The sequence below is a fragment of the Hippocampus zosterae genome, chromosome 16, assembly GCF_025434085.1.
Source record: "Hippocampus zosterae strain Florida chromosome 16, ASM2543408v3, whole genome shotgun sequence".
NCBI classification, from domain to species: Eukaryota; Metazoa; Chordata; class Actinopteri; order Syngnathiformes; family Syngnathidae; genus Hippocampus; species Hippocampus zosterae.
Window position 1 is genome coordinate 9,221,278 of NC_067466.1, and position 16,789 is coordinate 9,238,066.

The 16,789-nt window shown below is 42.0% G+C and overlaps 1 protein-coding gene and 1 long non-coding RNA gene across 6 annotated transcripts in view; one reads left to right on the forward strand and one right to left on the reverse strand.

Annotated features, from left to right (window-relative positions):
* LOC127588623 (gamma-aminobutyric acid receptor subunit alpha-3-like) overlaps positions 1-5,930 on the reverse strand; it is a 57,637-nt gene extending 51,707 nt beyond the window's left edge. For 3 of the 5 annotated variants that reach the window (XM_052047417.1, XM_052047415.1, XM_052047416.1), the window contains exon 1: positions 5,481-5,930. The gene's annotated coding sequence lies outside the window, so the exon portion shown is untranslated. Of the gene's footprint in view, positions 1-5,477 lie in introns of all 5 variants that reach the window. The other 2 variants (XM_052047413.1, XM_052047414.1) reach the window with 2 other exon arrangements.
* LOC127588631 (uncharacterized) lies at positions 762-12,394 on the forward strand. The gene is made up of 3 exons (XR_007959139.1): positions 762-1,001; positions 12,123-12,230; positions 12,341-12,394. It is a non-coding gene; the product is annotated as an uncharacterized LOC127588631 (long non-coding RNA).
* The last annotated feature ends 4,395 nt before the right edge of the window (positions 12,395-16,789 follow it).

The following is a 16,789-nucleotide window of genomic DNA, read 5'->3' on the forward strand; positions in this document are numbered from 1 at the left end:
CGCGCCGGTAAGGGTAGATCCCATGAGGTTAGTTGATCAAAAGGTAGATCTTCGATCCAAAAAGTTTGGGCATCCCTGTGCTATTGCTATTGATTCTTGTTTTAAGCTGCCGGTTGCCCCCCGGTGCTGACAATTAAGGGACCTGATTGTACTGTAACGATAAAGGCTAGCGTGTCAATCACCGGAAAAACAAGGCTTGTAATCACTGAAGGCAATTCCATATCTCCATCGGTAGTACCAAGCTCCAATTACCAAGGTGACAACCATTGCCCTGCAGAGCGGTCTTTATCAAATACTACGACGTGTAAGTTGTAGACCACATTGGCTGATGACTGTGTGACGACTCCTGCTTGAGGAGTGCAATGCCATCCCTCAGTAGCGTGTTAATAACATGAGGAGTAGGTACGAGCCGGTCGTGCCCGTGTCGAATTTTTTTTTCGACTTTCTGCTGAGGCTGCTGATAATTTGTTATAAGTCGCAATTGTCAAATGTTGCCAATGCAATTGTGGCTCGTATGGTTTCTTTGTTTGCTACCGATAAAACCTCAGTCATCCAATCTGCCAAAGACTCAAACGCAACGTGCAAATAAGTGGTTTGGCATGCGAAGTCAATATCTGGCACATTTGACAACTCATATAAAAATTGACGGTGCATGTTATTTAAAAAGTTGTTTTGGTAAAAAGCATTCTTCCAGACAAATAATACACCAGATATGATTTCATTTGTTTGTTTGTTTGTTTTAGTTGATGTCTGTAGTAAGTAAGTCGCTGGTCTAACCATCTACAGACCAGAACAGAGTAGTCATCAGCAAGATGATGATGCCTCTCAACACCACTTAGTGCAATTGGAATTCACGAGCAAGAAATATCCTCCCTCCTCTTCGTCCTGCAAGAGCTGTCCAGTATGACGATAGTCAGAGAGCAACAGGCAGTCCCCCCCCTGCAATGTGCTCTGAGGGGGATTTCAACCTGGGGAAGCCGAGCGCCGCACTAACAAGGTTAGTCACAAGATTCTGCCATCAAGGAGAAACTCAAACCAAGCAGCAATAATACATCTGACTTTGTGCCGTACAAACATCAAGAGACATTTTACCTCTCAACGTGGACTTAAATATGAGCGCCGAATTAAGAAGTGGGGTTGGCACGGCTAACTTAAGTATCACAAGGAGTAGTTTAAAAGCTGCAAGAATGCAACGTGAATGAAAAGTGATTTTATTTCCCTCAAGGAAACACAAAAGTGTCCATAATATCTCTACATATAGTCTTTGTTTTAGGGTGAAAACAGGATAGGATGAAAATAGGATGAAATTGGAGGACCAGTTACAGGCCAGCAATGTCACTGGTGTCTGGAGGGGCCTGAAAACCATCTCAGGCCATGACAGCCCAAAGACATTGACTGAGAAGGACAAGGACTGGGCAGATGGACTGAACCGTTTTTTCAACACACTTTAGTTGTTGGTTGTCTTCACAAAACCATATCCTCACCCATTTGGCTGTTTTGCTTCATGAAACTTAATGCATATACTGTATATATAGCGATGTATTTCCGAAGTACACACCTATTATGCAGACCGGTTGTTAAAATAGCAGGCACAATAATATCTTCAAAAATGTCTCCTGGGCCCTTGATACTCTTTTATCACATCAGACGACTGCACCTTTCTGAGATCACGATGCATCGATTCGGTGGTATTCCATTCAATTTTTACTTGTCAGAGGTTTGTAAAATTTCCCCATTTTCTGAAAGCAGCAACCCCTATGTATATATTGAAAGTTTTATTTTGATCGCTCCACTCGCAGGTAAAATATATCCAGTGAATTGTGTAATTCAGGCAATTTATATTCCATCAGCAACCTTTCAAGTGTGAGGTTTTTTTTTTTTTTGCAGGACCTGAGGATGTTTTGCCTCTGCAGTAGAGCTTCCCAGATATGCAGCTTTAGGCTTTATCTTGAACTTATGACCCGAAAGGTCTGAGGAAGACTCTGCAGTTTATGATTTGTGAAAATAAGGGCAAGGCTGTATTATATTTTCAATAGCCTCTTCTTATCAGAAAAGTATTTTAACTCATTCAGTACCAGCCAATTCTGGACCAAGTCTGAAAAGACGTTTAAAAACGTCTTTGGGAGTGAATGAGTTAAAAGCGAGAACAAAATTCTTTATTTTTGCTCGATACTGACAATGAGTTTTGGGTCAAAAGATGAATATGAGCAAAGGTTGCAGTGCACTGTACGAATGAAGTCATTAGGTTCACTGTTCCAATACTTTTGAACGGGGGTTTTTGTGTGGTGTTTTTCCGCGAGTCCTTCCTCCTGTTGCTTTGCACTTCAAACCAAGCGCCAGCGATTGTGATAAACAAAAGGACATCTGTGGGCACATCTGAGTTGACCCCTACATCCTGAAAGAACTTTTGTTCCGTGTGAATCGATTTAATCGAGTATTATACGTCTCATTATTTTGTTTTCGTCTTCCAAAGCCAGTAAAATACACTTGAATCAATCCCATCACAAATTCAAACGGGGCCAGCGAGCAGCTTACAGTGACGACTCCAACAGCAGCTCATCAATCAATAGCTATTGATTTTCTCCGCTCATTATGCTCTCGTTGAAGATGTTTCGTTGAGTTTTGGTGAGTACTTTTATTCCCTAAATTGCTGAGATGCGCGTTCACATGAGATTAGTCTTGGCAGGAGTCCTCTGCCACTGCCAAAATACTGTGAAACTACGCAAGTTGCAGTTGCTGACAAATTGACCAAAGAATTGATAAGATATTATCGATTCATGGACTGTGAGATTAAAAAAAAACCTCTTATAGCTTGTTATTTGTATAAAACACCGCCTGGCTCGCTCGTTGTTTTGCTTTGTACCATTTCTGGTCATCTCTCGCCTGTCAGAGCCGCGATGCTCACACCAGCTCAGAGCCTCTTGGTCACGACTGACATGATCCCGGTGGAGTTTTCAATACACTTGGAGGGCTCTTGTGATTCCCTCCTGTCAGCTGGCATCAGCCTTTCCATCATCAGACATTAGCTATGCATTAGGCTAACGCTTCTACTTGAGCCGGGTGGCTTTCGTCCCAGAAAGTAGCCTCTTGTAGAATGCGGGTATCTTGACAATGTTTTTCGCTTACCGAGCCTTTTCTGAAACATGTTGTAAACGTTTCATTTAGTATGGGATAGTTGCCTCTCCCTCTGAGCAAAGAGGATGTTTTTCCTCAAGTCCCTTGGAGACATTTATCTTCTAATCATTGGAGATGCTCTGCGGTTTTTACTGCATCAGTCCTTACTTGCCTCAAGGAATGATAGAGCAGAGTTAATCCCGTCAACAAATCCAGTGTTATTCCTTACATGTTGGATTTGAGTACATCTCCTGAGCCCATCGTCATGCAAACCCATCTTCCATTGCAAATTACTTCAGCTACACTATGTCACCGAAACAAAACACGTTTATCAGGAAGTCTCACGGAAAATATCACCTGCCCGCACAATAAATCAGCTCCCTAGCATATATTTCCGGCGAGAAGACATCGTCTCAACAGCTGAAGAAAACAGACTGCGAAAAGTCATTCACTTGCGGTCACACTCATGAGCGCAAGCAGTCATCGCTTTTTGAGTCCTGAAGTGTGCAAACTTGATAGGGATGCTGTGGGGTAGAACGTGTGAGTGTGCACTACATCAAATTAGAGCGGTGGTAAAACAGGACTATGTGACGGTGGGGGAGGAGGCCTGGGGGAGTTTAAAATGTGGCGACTCTGGCAGGAATGAACGATGCTTTTCGGCGGGAGGGGTTGAATGACGTCTTATGGTCTTGATTTAGTAAGACAGCCGTTAAATAAAACCAGCGCCCGGCCGCTCGCAAATGTGTGTGAATACGCACAAAGAATACGCATGAATAGACTTCCTAATGTGAAATGTCTGCACTTCACATCGGATCTACTTTCTACAGCGTGAACAAACATTTGCGCCACTTAAATCCGGCACCCAACTCCTTTGTTCGCATCATGTTTTCTCAGAGACCACCAATATTTCTAAGTCAATCTCAACAGGACAGACTACATTAAAATAAGGAACATTAGTTCTGTAATTTTTCACAAATGTGCAAAAGGCAGGCGGAAATTGTGCGGCAGTCGTGGATCTTTAGAATCGCGATCATTTTTTTTTTTCAATTGTGTTAATGAAATGGGGAAAGCGTGGGGAAAACAAACGTGACTTTCAGCATTCTTGTCATTAATATTGTTATGATGTCATGACGAAAGAACATAAAGTTCTCAATGACCTCTGTTGTTGACTCAACCAAATTTCTCCGTTGGATTCATTGGACCTCTAATATGATGTGATACCAATTACGTCAATGGCACAGCTATCAAAACAAACTCATGCACAGAACAAGTTAAAAGTTAGGAAACACCCTTTGAAATCACATTTTTTTACATTATTTTAAAAAAATCCTTGACACAATTAAGAAATATGGATGGAATTATTTTGTAAACACAAAATGTTGATCAAAACAGGATATATTTGATAATTTTGATTCTTCAAAGTAGCAGCCTTTTTTTTTTTACCGCACGCCTAAAAAGATGCGAGCAAGACCTCTGGCTCAAAATTTCTGTGTGGATTTGTTTTCCCATGTCTGTCTTCCTTTATGTTTGCTGCTTTCCCATCAGAAACAAAATAAAATTTCCAGCCACTTCCCTTGACCAAGCCCTCAATCTGATTCCAGGTTGCTACACAGTGGCAGCCCACTGATCCGCAAGGATGCGATAAATCCAAAGCATGTCATCGTTAACGTTGTTAAAGTACCTTTGCCTTTTTCACCTTACACACCAAATACATTGAGCTTTCACAAACACATTACTAGGCGCATGTTGTTTTCAGCGGTGTTGATCCGAAAGATGGGTGTAAGACGGTGTGAAGCAAAGGGAGGGGGTATCGGGGCAGGGGTGGGGGGGAGGTGTTTTTGCTGGAGCTTTGGTTCCAAGGTTAAGTTAGCTCAACAGCCTTGTCACTGGTTGCGGCAGGTCGCGTCTGCCAGCTTTCCAAACAAACAAGGACAGTGCCGCATGTGCATTTCCAGTATTTGCGCCAACCTTTAATTTGCGTCACTGCGTCGTCACGTTGTTTTTAATTGCCCATTAAGGACGTGTCACCATCAGCTCTACCTTCTTTAGTGTCGCATTGGTTTGTCAGTGGGCTCGAGCTGGACACCACTGCAAAATACGCTCATTTCAATCCAGTGTCGTTCAAAGCACATCCTACCGCGGAAAAAAAAACACCGTTCCCCACACACGCAGACAGACAACACAGCCGCATGCATGCACGGAGGAGACCTGTTAAACCATACACCGCAGTCGCGCCACGAGCCGCAGTTGTTGCATGCGAACGAAACGTGCACGTTAACTGAGCGCCACATGTGCGGCACCTTCAACGCATCGCAACAAAACACAATCAGAAGGAATGAAAAGGGAAAAAAAGCAGCTCTCACCACTTGTAAAAAATAATAAAAAATTAAAAAAAAACACCAGATCGTCTTCCTGCTGTTTCTGCTTCTTTCCCCCCCTCCGGTCTTTGGAGTTAATGAGGTTCTGACGAGTGGTCCGGCTGATGTCTCTCTGCTGCCTTTTAGGATTCCTTTATTTTGTTTTGTTTATTTTGGGGCTCGTTGTCAGTGATAGAATAAGAGAGAAATTGGCATCCTCGCGCGCAAAAAAAAAGAAAAAAAAAGCTCAGCCCTTCTCAAACTATCCTTCCCGCCCCCCTCCGTGTAGCCATCTCAGATTGGTGCTCTTCAGGAGGGGCAAACCCTGAAGCCGCGGGGGGCTGCGTTAGCGGCGCTGATCTGTCACGCGCTCCACCGGCCACGTGGACGCGCATCGCATGCTTGCGGGAGAGCTTGCCTCGTTGCCTTGTAATGTGCTCGATAACTGGAAGGGACCCCCCACCCCCCAACCAACAAAACGTTACAAGTATCGAGCATATGCAGCACACCCCCCGATCACCCCACCCCCCGTTTTTTTTTTTTTTTTGGCTCCTTCTTGCGGCTTGATGAAAACACTGCAGAGGATGGGCCCACTTGTTCCGCTTTGTTCAGAGGCAGGCGTCCTAGGTCCGGTTACCGATGACAAGAGATGCCGAGCTGAGAGTGATTTAGCAACCTCACTTGAGTTCAGTGCAAAGGGGAGGGGGGGGGGGTAGGAAATGGGAGAAGATTACTCCCTCTTGTGTGACCTTGGGGGATGTTTTGGTTTAATCAGAGAGACAAGCCTCTCGAAGAAGAAGGATGAGATTCGTCTTCTTTCCAGATTGGGCTCAAGGGTGCAAGGTGTCATCCCTCTGTTCTTGTCGTCAACATAGGAGACTGTGCCAACTCTCACTAGTGTGTGAAAACCCATACGAACCACTGACCCGATATGTGCTTTATGCTGCATATAAAGGTGAGGTTATATGAGAACACAAATCAAGACATGCAAGCAGCATTGTACAGTTTGTTCAAAGTGTTTTACAGCAGCAATACAGAAAGAAAGAAAAATGAGACGGGCAGCAGGAACTCATTGTGAAGAACTGAGGCTTTCGTATTGGCTTCCATATACCAAAATGGCAACAAGTTAGCTGTGACTATTGTTAAAGCTAGTGCCCGCCCGTTATGAAATAACACATTTCCAAAATAAGTAAAAGATATGAACTGACATTTGTTTGCATCAATCAGAAATGTTCGTGGCATATGTAGTAAAACAAAAGTAACGTGTATGTCGTTGGCTGCTGGCTTTATAATGCCGCAACTGCCCTCCAAACTCAAACCCCAAACAAGCCCAGACCACGCCTCTTCCCCTGAGTCTATTTTCAAGACGAGCACAAACTTTCGAAACTTGACACTCTTTAACATCTGGTCTCCTGTTTCCCTGTCTGAGCTATTTCATGGCTACAAATTCTTATTTTCTTCCTTCATCAAATATAGTTAGTGAAATATTTGTTTCTTTATGATGTTTCAAGATGGCGCCCGAGTAGGCAGCCTTCGGCAAGTGCTCTTCAAGAGCCTTGCTTTTTTGTTCTTTTTTTGCTGTTTTCTTCTTTTGTTTTGTCACATGTTGTTTGTTGTTTCATTGTGTGGACCTGATATGGACTGTTTTCAGCGCTTTTTGGCCACGACATTCGTCAAAGGAGCAGTATCTGTGCTTGGTGGTTGCGCCTTCTCGGCAGCACGCCTGTACCAGCACAGATTTTGATTGGGAGGAATGTCGGCGCCATTGACTGTCGGTGCTGGACAGACCTGGGGCGCTTGTGTTTTTTGCGCCAGTAATGGGCAGCATTTTTCACAACCCCGATTTGTTCAGTGGCTATGTCAGCGCTGTTGGACAGTTGGCGTTGGTGCGGCTGGATGGATGTCCGCTGAAGTTGAGGATGAGGAGAGAGGAGCGTTAGCGAAGAGCGCCGATGCGTATTTGGAACCGTGAGTCGCCGCTTGGAATTGAAATGATTTTCAATGGGACAGGAGAAGTGAACCAATCTCTTTTTTCGTCAATGGATGCTACAGCTTCTTGTTGACTTTGAAACGTAGCTTGTAGCCGACGTGTGCACATTTTGAGCATGACGTCTCTGATCCACTGGTTAAAGGACACTTTGACTCTCTCCTCTTTCATCTCAAACTGCTTCAAACAACAAAGCGTGTGATGGAAAAGTGGTTAGAACTGCATGACTGTCCGTGTTTTATGTTATGTGTTGTGTTTATTATTTTACTTTATGTTAACTGTTTTGTAAAGCGCTTTGTTACAGCTGCCGCTGTTGTGAAAGCGCTATATAAATCGGCATGTATTGTATTGTATTGTATTGTATTATGTCAATGTGCTTAGTTATCAAAACAGACATTGTATACAACTGATAAACAAAAGATGTTCTATTTTCTTTCTTACTAGGTTACCACTTACATCACAGTCCGTACTTTTTTTTTTTTCAACCGAAGCAACTCTGTAGTGAGAGCAGCCTACTTTTGCCACTTTTGCTAACTCTTAATTAAGTTTCCAAGGAGCTTCCCTTTGCTCTCTTTGTGGGCCTTAGATTGGGGGTGGAGGGGGGGGGGTTCCATTTTAGTACAGTGTTTCACTGAAACCCTTTGAGACTCTGAAAGTAATTAATGGATGTAATAAATTAGCTATGAGCTATGGTGAACAAATAGAATCAATCGACTGTGCCGAATGGTTATGCCGGGGAGAGTTTAAGTAGGCTTTGAGTATTTATTTGAAGGTAAAATTCCCTTAAGCCAAAAAAAAAAAGCCCTCTGGCTGTCAACATCAATGCCGCATGCTCTGCAAACACAAAATATGATTAATCGCTTTCCTTCTCTGTTTTCAAATGCAACCCTCTCCAAGCACCTGTGCATGGCTGAAAGCAAGAACATCTTACATCTATTTCATGTGGCAGCAATGGTAAAATGAATCAAGCATAATGTTCCATTTCCATGCTTTTCAACAGTTAGCAAGCGCCCTACAGTTAGCTTCCTTTCATTAATTCATTTAAGCCGACGTAATCGTGCCCTCAAGCTAACAATTATACTGTAAGCTCTGGAAAAACTGACACCGAGATACGTACGAGTCTCGGCTGCTATTGCTAATTAGTCCCTGCTTGTGGACAAGAAGCGCAAGAGTGAATGTTGATCAAAATTTAGCTTGCTGAAGTTAAAGCGTATGTGTACACAGGGATCTCTATTTGTTGAGTCGAAACGAAAGTGCGGAGAAGCCTACCGCAACCTCCACATCCCGGTTATTCATATTTATATCACCCAGTTTAACAAATACCTCCCCAAAATTGCCTTGTAAGCAACAGTTGGAAGAGAATAGCAGAGAGATTTTTTTTTGTCCAAACATACTTTGGCAAGCGGCAGTCATCGCTACAACGAATGGCCACAAATGTGACGGCAGAAATGAATAAAACAGGAGGGGGTCTCATTGCAGTCCAATAGTCAATTTTCTAGTGATGTAACAAAAAGAATTGTCTTCACATTGTTTTAAGAAAAAAAACATATTATTCAAGATAACTCATGCCACAAAACACAATTTAGATTTCATATATGATCATTTAAAAATCAAAAGGGGACAAGGTGGGTCTCCTTTTGTTTCCCGGGTGTTGCGGCTCCACCACCAGGATGCCAGCTGGTGCACATCCCTACTGCAGGCAGATTCATCCCTGTCTGATTTTAACCTGATGAGGTAGACTTCATGTATCTTGCTCTCTACCCCACCATAATTAATAGTTTGCCGCCCCAACCAGAGCTGAATGCCGGCCATTGGGATCATCTTAAAATATATGAAATGACATATAGTACACTCAAAAACACTGCCTGTACGTCAATCAAATGAATTCAAGTCATGTTTAGACTACCTGACCTCCATCCCGCCAAATGGTAGACATAGTCAGTCGAGGTGTAAGTTCAGTCCAACGTTCAGCCAACAGGTTGTCAGGCCACACATCAAATGGGGCCCCTTAGATGTAAAGACCCATGGTGGCGCAGAGCGGCAAGTCAAATTCCCAAATTGCCCCAACGAGAGTAGTGCCTGCAGCAAAATCTGAATATGCCAGCATTTCCTTTTATACCAGCGACAAACGTAGAGCCCACTGTGTCAGTACAGAGCCAACATATCGGATAGGATGTTTCTCTAACACACAGGTGTCAAACTCAAGGCCCGGGGCCAGGTCTGGCCCGCCGCATCATTTTATGTGGCCCGCGAAAGCAGCACAAACATGACAACTTCCATGATTCTTTCTAAAATATCTACAAAATTTTAAATTCGCTATATAAATCAGCATGTATTGTATTGTATTGTATATAATAAAGAAGAGATGCATTCAAAACATTTTGCCCTCCAAGTGAAACGCTAACTAACATGTGGCCCGCGCCAAGAATGAGTTTGACACCTCTGCTCTAACAGTTCAATATGAAGAGCGGATGTGTAATGCTTAAAATAAGACACATACCCGTCAAGCTGCACCTGGCAGTAAACACAGTCATTTTTAGGTGACACGGTAGTTAAATCCACGTTTTCACAATGAGCACTTATTGTGGGCGATCTTTTTTTTTCCATTTGTTATGTAGCAGCTTTTCCCCGTACGCTCATAAACATGTATTGGAGAATACTCTGTCGCCTACATGTTGCTGGTTCCTGACATTTCTAAGTCTGAGCGGTTTGACACATAATAAGGATTGAAATGATGTCAACGCTTTGGCCTTCATGTCACCGGGACTCAAATGGCAATGGAACAGCTAATTATCTTGCTGATAAGATGCCTCCAATACCAAATAAGGGAATGGCCTTTGATGCCAGGGACATGTCAAGGTGCAGTTGTTCCGCTGATGCATTTTCCTTTTTAATTTGCCACCTGTATGTGCAGATGGCCAAGATGTTGTCAGATGAGATCAATCACTGCGTAACTCGCCACTGCAAAGCAACCCGCCCCTCTCCACGTGCTATGTATATGCTCAATTGCTGCTCAGTTGCTCAGTATGAACTCTTCGTTGTACCGACAATGTCATGTTCATTCTGGGATGAATGAAAGACGAGGCTTATGCACCTGTTGTGGAACACTCTGTACTGCTCCGACTAATTCGAACTGCGGCAATGAGCGTGACGTTTCGTTGTAGCTACTGTATAATTGTTTGCTTCGATTTGTTTCTAAGAACGGGCTGTTAAAATGTGACTAAATGTGGAACATTTCATGGCGCAAAAAAGGTTGGGGACTGCTGACCATATTGTAAGTCTACTAGATCATTTAGTGAGGTGGATGAGTCATTAAAAAAAACAACAACAATTAATTAATCTGCATCTATTTTAGGTATTGGTACATAAACTTTGTGAAGCCTGCTGCTAATTGCTTTTGGAAGAGTTTGATGGTTTTTAACACATCCTTGCACAATTCATTATTCAGCCTGGTGTCTTTCATGCGAAAATAGTTTTACTTTGTGCTGAGTAGATTCCCAAATGTTCCAGACATGATGACCTGTAAATCCCGAGAGAGTAAACGCCACATTGTAAAAACCCATCACAGTTAAACGGAACATAAAGTTTCGAGGTGATAATGATGGGTAACATGACCATGCGGACCAAACGATTTTATGGTACGCTAATGAGGAACCTTGAGAGTGGCAGCACCAGCCTGAAGTCGTCTCAAGCCGAAATAATTGTGTATGTATTCTGCTAACAGACCCACGCTCAGATGGTCACGGCCTTTGGCTTATTACAAGGACTCCATCTTTGCTTTCACCCATTTCCGATTTCATCACCTTGTAAATAGGAAAGCTTATTCATCCTATTAGCGTTTCCCCGCTTTAAACGGTCTTCCCTAAAATATCTGAAATGAAGGCCGTCAACATATTTTAGCTAAAAGTCTCCCCCGCTTGTTCCCCGATAACAGAGAACAAGTCCTCCTGAATTCTAAATGCATTCAGGTCATCATTACAACGGGATATGGATAACATCTGTGGTCAAAAAGAAATGCCATCTCGTTTTCAGGATCAAGAGACATATTGAACATTACATATTTGACAAGACCTTTACACCTTCTCTGGTTAGGGTATCATCCGTCCGTCCGTCCGTGCGTGAACGTGAACCTTCATTTTTGACACTTTGACAACTGGTGGGTAGGCCAAACGTTTCATCATGGTCAAGCGTCAATCACCTGTTGGCTGTTGAGTGGCCTCGCAGAGTTTTCAGGCCACCTTCAAAACTTGCATGACAGCAAAAAAAAAAAAAAAAAGGAATATAAACAAACGTGTCAGTGTTACATTCTCGGGTAATTTGTTTTTGAAGTGGAATCAATGCAACGGTGACATTCTGTGTTGGATGGTGTCCTTCAACTTTTGACACTGGCCAATTTGCATTGTACTTCTCACTTCTCACATCCACAACTACAGTATTTAAACGCCCATACATGCTTTTTTTTTTTAGATGGTGTGATGGAGAGACTTGACGCTAGCAGCGAGCATATAAACAACACACACTTTTCTTGCTGTAAGGCAACTGTGAATGCAGCTCTAACACGTTTCATTTCGATTATTCTTGATCATAACATTTGATTTTTCATGAAATGAAGCCCCCCCCCCCCACACACACACAAATGTCACGTAGTATCTTTTTCTTAGAAGTTCATCCTCAGAGGGATCCTGCAGTTTTTCGATACATGTAGCATCAATGGCTTTGAGGAACCCCGTCTGCCTGCCCGCCGGCTAGCTCAGTGTGGAGTCTTCAAAGAGGTAGCGGTTGTGTTGTGGATTTTAAGATGGAACTGTATTCAGAATTTATGGGGGGGTGGACTGCCTGGAAAAATAAATCCTCATGAAATCTTCCCCCCCCCCCCATACAGCACTCACATAGATCATGAAAGAGGCGCTTCTACATATTGAAACAAAATAGAGCAACAATCACAAGCGCCTTGTTATGGCAGCAAAATTAATTTACAACATGAAGAAAGTCTCAAATCATAAATCAATCAACTCCATGTTAAATTTGGGTGAGTATATTGCATGCCTTTTTTTTCATGGATTCAGTTTCCAAACATCGGGGAATGTAAGAGGGACTCAATGTCTGTCTGTATATGTGCTCCGCAACTTACCGGTGATAGCTGGGATAGGATCCAGGCTATGCAGTATAGAAAATGGATAGCTGGCTGGATAGATGAGAAGACAAGAAGTTGAAATGGATCCCATTCGTAGAGTAATGGTTAAACTACTGTAGTGTCCGGAGTGTTTTTTTTTGTTTTTTTGTTTTTCTCCAGCTACGAGTGAATTGTGATTACAACTTTTCAAGTAAACGTGGCCGACAAAGCAGCTTTTCAGCACTCGCTTGAATTGTTTGGATTTGAAAATTGGTGAGGTGAAGAATATAGACTGTATGAAGAAAAATCCTAGAAGTCCCCATTGCTATACAGTATTCTTGAAGAACCTCTCCCGAGATGCCATTGGCAGTAGCAAAGTCAACTGTTTGCTGCAGTACATTGAAGTAGTAATTCAAAGTAAGCCAACAGTGATGAATAATAGATGAATGTTGAGAGACAACCATTCATCATTATGACATTTAGGTGGAAAGGAAATAAGAATTATTGAGTAAGCACAACTTAGGTCAGCCTCTGTCCACCCACGGGGAAATGCGAGCGCAAAGAAAGCCACTCTCTTGCCAAAGAAAACAAACGCCCACTCTTTTTTTTTTTTAACAGCAAGTCTTTGTTTACTCTGGAGGGCTTTCGGTGCCAAGGGATGGTGTCGAACGCTTTAGATCAGCCATATGGATGCAAAATGCATAAAGAGAGGAAACACTGAGCTTTAAGCCCGAGCCCAGCCGTTAGCAGCTTGAAAAATGTGACCAGGGCTTGCGTAAACAGCCAAAAGGTAGGATCTCTCCAAACAGATAAAGAAAAGAAAAGAACAAATGTCTGGCGGTGGTAGAAGAGAAAAAAAAAACTTTCTTTGTATCTAGGATATCAGTCTGAACATTCATCTCAAGGGGGGAAAGCTGCTGGTGGTAATTTATGATATAGGGGCGGGTTGCGTTTCCTCAAATGTCGGCCTATTTACGGAAAGTATAAGCTGTTGTAATCACTATCCCGGCGTCCATTAAAATGAACTAAAATCAGTCGTGCGCATTTAAGCACTATGAATTTTTCGCACATCTTGTTTTTGCACGATCAATTGAGTATGAAATGAACAGGCATGATGGAAGAAAGAAGGTGACAAGAGTGCTCTTGACTTTTTATGATCAGCAGAGGATGTACAGTTTGATTCTAAAAAGCTTCAGAGCAATTATCTTGTCAGCGCTTGGGTTGAATGCATGATCAATGGAACAATGTCACCTAAAGTCCTTCGCCGTGAGCTGAACGTGTTCCCGCTGTCAGAGCAAATAATCAGAATTGAGGAGTATGTGTGACTTAAAGTCCATTTTCAAATGTCACATGTCAAAGTACATCATTGCAGCACTGGCACAAATAAAAAGGCTTTGTCTTCTTAAATTCCTGCCACCGCATCAACATAAGCAAAGAAATGTTGGACAAAATGTTTAGGACACGCGTTTATGTGCAGTTGAGGGAATAGCAAGGCTTGCAAGGAAAGGTTCAAAATAAGTTGCATCACTGAATTCGCTTCTCTGAATTTTCAAATCTAAGTACTTCACAGCAAATACTGCACAACATTGCAAATTGTAATCGACATGTTTACTCTGTATTAGATCTTCATATTTTTACACGTATAAGTGTTCACACTATATTAGTGTATGTGTATACATCGTAGTTGGCGGCCATTTTATTAGAAATGGTTACAACGAATTACCGTTATAACGTACAGATTTGTGATGTCCCTCGAGGTACGCTGTTAACGAGGTTGGGCTGCAATCTAAATCGTAAAGTTATCTCATGTCCCTCAGTAATATTGTTGTAAACATATGACATTTACGTTCAGCAATTGTTTAGGACTAATTTCAGAGGTGTTCAATGTGCACTGAAAGAAATGTTTTAAATTTAATCCATTTTATTTTGTGAAGTGGTTGCATGAAATAAAATCATCCGGATCAAGATAATGTTTGAAGGAGATGCATCGTCTCCTTCCAAAAAAAAAGAAAGAAAAAATACATATGGCCTTGTCTGGAAGCTCAATTTTGTTTGGTGAAATGAAAATTGATCCTTTTGGGGGGGGGGGGGGGGCGTTTCGCAGCCCGGAGATTATGACCACATATTGCACCCAACAAAGCACATTGGAAACATTGAAGGGAACATCGTCATGTGTTCAGAGCTGATACTGTTCACATGGCCTGGCATTTAATAGAAATAGATTGTCCTGCATATTCTGCAAATGAGTAATTCCATAATGAGGTGACTATACGATCACCCTGCAGGACACTTTTTTAAATAACATTTCGGATTGGACAAAATAATTGCTTTTTGGCTCTGGGCCCAGAATGTGAAGAGCAAGCAGCTTTGGTCTAAATTGGATCTGCTTGCATGGCGCCGTGATGTCAAGGTGAGAAAGGCAGACATGAAGCTGGAAGACATTCAATACAAATGATCAGTATTCCTTGGAAATGATTGCGAGAGAAGGAGTTGGCTCACATTCTTTTGCCCAAAGGTGTCAAAACAGGGAAGTATTCTCATGGCGTTCGTGATTCAGTTGAAATTGGTCTTATGTTTTTTTATACAAGTGATTTTTATAAGTGAGTGTTTTTTCATAAATCTACACTCTTGGTCAGTCCACACAATTATTGACCAGTCTAAAAGTGATGATTTTGGAGGTTCCACCCGATGCCAGCAATAGACATAATAAATAACAGCGCTTGACTAGATATTTTCCTAATCTAATTTTGTTAAGTTTGCAAAATTACCAGCAAGCAAATTATTTGCCTTCCGCTCGCAGATTCCCTCAATCATTCGCTACTTTAAATTTGTGCCATGATTTTATGATGACGTCATTCCCTGGTCTGAATGCACTTTGCACAGCTCTGCCAAAATGCAAGATGAGTAAATGGGTCCGAGTCAGCTGTGTGATTACTTACCGCAGGCAAGATCAGCCTCCACTTCTGTCAAACTGGACATAGGTCAAATCTTTAGTCTGACACGGCCACTTGCAAGTGTCCATAATCGATTATGACTATGATTTACGCTCAACATAAATGCCGTCCGTCTTGTTACTTAGGCAGAGGTTTACAAGATGAGGTGAATTACAAAGTACAAAAGCATGAGCGAGCCTTGATAGCTCAGATGGTGCACTAGGTGTAAAAATGTGAACACTGTGTGATCCTGTTCCTGCGTAATTTTTCTTAAGAAAATCACGTTTTAAAGAATAATTTGGGTTGTTTTTTCGGGGGTGGCTGCGACGGATCGATTGTATTTCCATTCATTTCAATGGGGAAAGATGATTTGAGGTATGAATATTTGGAGATCGATTGGATGAAACTTTTATCTCAAGGCACCATTGTTGTAAATTTGCACTGGAAAAACTGTTTTGATTTGAACTTATACTTCTCAATGGAAAATCATTGATCACAGCAAAGAGGAAAAATTTGATCACAGACTGAAATCGGGTCAGATTAATATTGATTGTGAACTGTTCCAACTGGTGTTGTAGCGTAGAAGCTTGCAGTTGATGGGTGGAAGACAAAGAGTTATTGATGTACCTCACCATGTACAATTTGTATATTATTTTGTAAAATTGCACCCTGTGGAGCTTTTAAGGGGTGGATTAATTGACATTTGAAATGCACGACCTTCCACGTATTATTAAAGGATACTCGCTGAGAAAGTGTCCAGTTGGGATGAATTTAAGGTTAATTGAAAAATATTGGGAAGAATCTCATCACATCTTATGTTTTTATCTAAAACAGCAGGTTTTTGTTTTTGTTTTTTTCCCCCTGAGCTGTGCTTTCATGGTCGTTAAATGAGCTAACCCACCAGGACACCATACCAATCTCTTTTCGTTTTAATGATCATGTGAAAAAGGCGCCTCTGTCTTTCTCTTCCCATTACATTATCCCTTTCTGAGCAGTTTGTATCCTTGCTTTCATCTCCTTTTGTTAAGATCAGTTTAACTCCCAATCAACTTCTGCAATTACACAGCCAGCCAGTGCACTCTTAGCAAAGTTTTTAAAAAATGGAGTTCTTATCTTGACCACATTAAGCTTCACTTAACAATTTTTTTAGAATGGTATATTGAAAGCCTTGTAATCCTTTATACTCCAGCCTTCAGCCTCATATATGCTGTCTTGGGGCCTCGGTTGGGAACAAAGTCCAAAATGAAAGCTAAAATGAGCTGAAGGTTTTTTTCTTTTTTTTTTT